Genomic DNA, 6,183 nt, shown 5'->3' on the forward strand with positions numbered 1-6,183 from the left:
AAAGAACAAATGGATGTATTAGTATAACGTTCAGGAATAGAGAAAGTCTTTAACGTTTCGAGCCTATGCTCTTCAACTGAAAGGATCTAATAGATGTACGTTTTGTTTGGCCGAAAGGGCGCAGGTTTGATTTAGATCCGAGACTCCGAATTTGATATTGGGTTGTCAGGAAAGTTGATGCCGATTTTTAAAGGAAAGAAAAAGGTCAATAAATACTTGCCATTACATCTTTAATCAACAAAATATGAACCATCTTTTGCACAATGCATCTCCTTCTTTCCTTTACCTTAAAAATACCCTCTTCCCAGAATTGAGGTGGTTTCATGGCAAAGAATTCATCAAGGTATCTTTTTACGTCATCCAAGGAATTGAAATTCTTACCATTAAGACTATTCTGCAGAGACCTGAATAAGTGGAAATCCGAAGGAGCAATACCTGGTTAATATGGAGGGTGGGGGTAACACATCCCAGCCGAGCTGCAGCAATTTTTGTCTGGTTCCCAAAGAAACGTGTTGGAAAACAACATCCTTCGTGTTGGCCATTTCTGGACGTTTCTCTTGAATTGCTGCTTTTAACTGGTCCAGTTGTGTGCAGTATTTCTCAGAATTAATTGTACTTGAGAGAAGCTTATAGTTTAGAATTCCTTTCCGATCCCATCAGACACAAAGCAAAACTTTTTTAGGGTGAAGACCCGCTTTTGGTGTGGCTAAGGGTGGCTCATGTCGCTTACTCCAGGATCGCTTTCTCTGAACATTTCGGTAGATAATCCATTTCTCGTCACCTGTCACAATTTGCTTTTAAATAGGCGCGTTTTCATTCTGTTTATAAAGCGAAACACAGACGGAAATTCGATTTAAAAGGCTCTTCTCACTCAACTGATGTGGTACCCAAACATCGTAGCGATTTGTGTACCCAAGCTTTACCAGGTGCTCATGAACGACGGATTTTGATAGGTTGAGGCTTTCTGCCAATTCTCCGGTTGTGCAATGTGGGTAAATTCTCAATCAATGACTTGATTTGGTCATCATCTGTAGTGGATGGTCTGTCTGATCGATCTTTATAAATAAGGCTACAATCTCCAGCTCGGAACTTTGCAAACCACTTCCGTACAGTTCTTTCGGATAAAGAAGTACTACCATAAACTACGCATATTTCTTTGGTTGCCTGTGAGGCATTTTTTCCTTTACAGAAAAAGAAAAGCATCAAGTGCCGAAAATGAACTCTCTTATCTTCCATTTTAAAGGGTTATAGAATTAACACAGGTTATAGGAACATAAACTTCTTCCACGAAAAGATAGCTTAATCTGTGCTCTAGATGGAGTTGTGGTCAAATCCTATTTTATGGACTCAACCATGTTCTAAAATAAGTCGAAAGGTAAGCTACTATAAATCGGCACGAAGTTTTCGGACAACTCAATATATATGTTTGTGTGTCTGTTTGTAGCCCCACCATTGCTTGACAGCTTTTGCAGATGTACTAACATCCCCGTAACTTAGTGGTTCGGCAAAAAAGACAGAATAAGTACTTGGCTTACAAAAAATAAGTCATGGGGTCGATGTGCTCGACTAAAGGCAGTGCTCCAGCATGGCCGCAGTTAAATGACTGCAACAAGTCAAATAATTTGTAAATATATATATAGGCACAAAACAACATATGTTTACTGAACGTTTTACCACGTGGAGTGGAGGCACTCTGGTGGGCAAATAAGACAGAGAAATTCTTGCCTAACAGTGGGTACAGCCAACAATGGATTCACTTTAGTAAGGCCATGCTCTACCTATATCAACGCGCATCTTCACCTATACCATATACTAATGAATGCATTTAAAGATTTACATTTAAGAACGACGTGGTGTCGGTGCTGTACTCCTAGAGGATGAAGAAAATATAGTGAGTCATCATTACTGATTGGTTGATGAACATTAATTCCTCTCAAATTATGCTGAAATGTTATATATACATAAAAGTATATTCGTCGTGCATGTGTGTGCGTGTGCGTATATGCCATATGTGTTTCTCTATTAGTTCATTTTGGATTCTATTATACTTGTAAAGTCTTAAAAATAAATATGACTGAACATTTATTATGACTATCTCACCGGAAAATGATGACGGCCTTAGTTTTATACTCAAGTGCATGTATCTTGTCGCCTATAGAGACATATAATGCGCCTTATATTTTAATGTTAAAGATTATCCACTTGTAATTCATGTTATTTGAGAAATCCGTTCATATGTTAGGGCAATTTGGAAAATGTCAAACTGCTCTTCTCAAGAAGTTCTAAGGTTAGACGATATTTTAAAAATCGAATAATTAAATATCTGAAATATGGAAAATAAAACATGCATACTGTACAAAGGTCAGAACATCTTTCATCTACCCGCATTATCCATACACACTTTCAGATAATTTTCTGTTCATTTAACTTGATAAATTTCGGTATGACAACAATACCAAGCGTGTAGAAGTAATATGCATTCCATCTATACTGGAATAAACATTCAGTTATCACACAAAAACACCAGAAAAAAGTTATCCGCGAGTGAGCAGAATTACTAAAAGCTTGATGGCGAAAACATAGTTACTTCAGAAGAAATAAATGTATATTATTTGCGTGATTGTGCTTTCGGTTTGACATTCGGCTATTTCTTCCTTATACACCACCACAGAATCAACCCTCTCCCACACATGCATGCATATATACATACATACACATTTACATAGACACACGTTCTAAATATAGTTACACACTTCTACACTATACATACCTTCCTAGTCAGTTCCCAAGTTTGTGTGTCTATGTATTTAGATGAGTACGTTTGAGATTGTATATGTTTAGTGGCCGTATGCGCGCCTACGCGTATCTGTGCGTGCATGCCATGTTTGTGTTGTGTTTGTGTGTGTGTGTGTGTCTGTCTGTGTACATATGTAGGTACATTCATGAGTGTATGTATTAATGTGTGTATTTGTGGTTATTTATATGTAACGGTGACGTCTGCAACGAGCTATCATAGATTAGATGAAAATCGTTCGATATTATAGATTAATTGTGGTAAGGTATTATTGATTAATTTAGACGCGTGGAATTACTAATTAAGAATGATAATTTAGGAAACCTGATAATTAACTTAAAACCCCTTTTGAAGTAATTGGAAAAAGAAGGCAAATTATATTGAGTTCTTGTAAAGGAGAGAAGCTTAACTATTAATTTTCTAAAAACTGTTACTTCAGCAGACGAGTCGTTACTTGGACGTTTGCTTTCTATGTTGGTAAATTGAACATTTTTATCTGAAACAATTATCGCAGAGTCTAGCGCATCATTAAACAGAAAAACCTGAATATTTGAAATAATATCAACAAATTTTATTTGTGTTGTCTCAACTATCTGGATCTCTGTCTTTGTGAATGAACCTCAAACGGAGGATAAAAAAAATCCTGAAAGTTAATATTTTCAGCCGAAAATGTTATTAAAACATTTAAGGAAAGTTTCAGATATGAAGCAACTGAAATCAGATACATTATTATTTATTCATTCCGTAAATTCTTCAACGCAATCCTATATTTTCGTATCGTATATACAGACAATTAGTTTAATTTATATTTTTGTTATGCCCAACAATCTTCGTTTTCCAATCAGGTAGGAGAAAAATTGATATAATTCTATTCATTGAGAATTCTCGAATATTTGGTCACAAATACTAGACGTGTCTAATCAAAGGACATTTTGCACAATCAAGCCTCTTGTAAGACATAGCTACTATTTCTCTCAAGAACAAACGTTTCTTGTTTTTGAACCTGAGAAATATGAGCAACGAAAACAACAACAAAAGCAACAAAAATAACAACAACGACCACAAAAGTAAAAGCATCAAAGATGTCCTCAGCAATAGTCACAGCAAAAATAGTAACCTCTACAATGGGCATCACTAAAATCCGCCAAGCCACTAACAACAGAAACCTATGCCATAGCACAAAAGAGTACTACTGTCCACACAACAATAAACAAAAATCCTTCCCTCTTCCAATACATCACCAACGAACAATCAGACACTTGTAGGCAGTTACGTGGTAAACATACCTCAGCCCTCTGTCTCAGTTCATTCCAGAGATCATTACTGCGGGCATGGTAAAGAAAGCGGTAATTAAAACCACCACCTTATCTTCAAAGTCTTTTGGCTAATGAGGCACCAGAAAGTCCAGAGACATATCATACATCCCCGTCTAAACCACTACCATTCCAATAAAATAACAGTCAAAGCTGGAAACAAAGCTGGAATACAATCATTAGAGCGAGCAGAATAGAATTAGCAAGGTGACCTGCAGACAATAAGATAATAACAATATGAAGAGAATATGGAAACACAGAAGAATCAGCCTCAAAACGAATGTGAGTTATCCAAATTTAGGCTATTACACTACAAAAATAAGAATAAAAAAGGTATGCTTTAGGGAAGTTTCTTCCCAAGTTTCATAAAACAAACATCAAGTAAAAATTTCGTTATTTTTACATCACTTCCCTTTCAAAATACCCTAGTGATATCAGCAATTCTCTCAATATGGACAAAATTATTTTGAAGGAAACTTTGCAGGCATCGCATGACAAAGTGATAAATGGTTTACCAAAGCTCCCAACAGATCCTGTTAAGTGAGAGCGCTCTCCTTACTTTCCAGATTAGCAGGGAGAAACTCAGGCTTGAACATATAAATTTACGTGACCTAGGATCTGCTTCGCATTTACGTGACTTGCTTAATGACCTTAGGTCTCCAGATATACTTTTAGTAGCCATCTTTTAACGACGATGTCTGGAAGCCACTAACGTCAATCTTTGACAACTAAGAGCTATTCATATCTTTTGCTTAGCCTGTGTCGATGAGGGCAGTCAACATCAGTACATGACACCCAAAAGGATGAAACGCGAAGTCAAGCTCGTGGGTATTTGAACCAACGATTCTGCCAGATCACTGCCTTCATGATAATGTTAATAATAATAATTATGATGGTAATGATGATGATGATGATGATGATGTAAAAAAAGAAGGAAAAGAAATTTATATAATACTTATTTGCAAGAAGAGTTACTAATGACACAAAAAATACTTTCATAACTGGAAGCAACTAAAGCATTTCTACATACCTGTTGAATATTTATTATTCCGTCGGTTTATCAATAAAGATATAAGGAAAATTGTTACGTAGCGAACTGTTTAAATATTTGATTGAGAGTATCTCATAAACAGTGTACAACAATAGAAAGAGTTTTATTTGTTATATAAAAGACGCAATATAACTGTAAATGATATTAATTCATATATTCTCAAGTAGTATTTTGGGGGTAGAAACAGATGCAGACACTAGAGAATTTTATGTAACTGCCACATAAATTAGATGTAGATGTTTGATGACAAATATTTTGTTCGTTAATGGAATGAATTGGAATATTAGATAAAAGATTAGAAAATGATGTATTCGTGATATTTAGCTCTTTACAAATAGATCTGATTAGTAGAGTTCTTAAAACCATTCGTTTACACACATACATACAATGATATATATTTTTACTCACGCACACATATGTATGTATATATATATGCATCAACACACATATTCCACAACACACGTATCCTACCTACCTACGAAGTAGTATCGAAATGTTCCCGGACTGGTTATGCTTAATAAAAGATAACTTATTTACTTAAGTTTTCACATGATTTCCTTCTAAATAGTCACCTTGCGCAGCAATACCGACCCCCAGCGTTCTTGTTAGTTTTGGAATCCGGCCTGAAATTCGTTTTCCGTAAACGAGCCGAGGATCTCGATAGCGGTGTTAAAATGGCAACCCTTGAGCTGAGCTTTCATCTTGAGGAAGAGACGAAAGTTTGCAGGTACTACATCTGGCGAAGAAGGTGTGTGCGGGACCATGTTTATTTCGGCGTGAAACTCACGAGTGAGGAGGGCTCACTGACGGGCTGCATTTCGTGTATGTATGTATGTATGTATGTACGTATATATGTATATATGTATGTATGTATGTATGTATGTATGTATGTATGAATGTAAGTATTTATGTATGTCATTGTTCAGCTTTATTTCAAGAACAGGAGAATTAATCTCTCTCGGTTGAAACTGCTACACAGGTAATAAATTGACACAAGAATATTGAGCTGGCTTATTGCTTTATAT

This window comes from Octopus bimaculoides, chromosome 4, assembly GCF_001194135.2.
Source record: "Octopus bimaculoides isolate UCB-OBI-ISO-001 chromosome 4, ASM119413v2, whole genome shotgun sequence".
Taxonomy (NCBI): domain Eukaryota; kingdom Metazoa; phylum Mollusca; class Cephalopoda; order Octopoda; family Octopodidae; genus Octopus; species Octopus bimaculoides.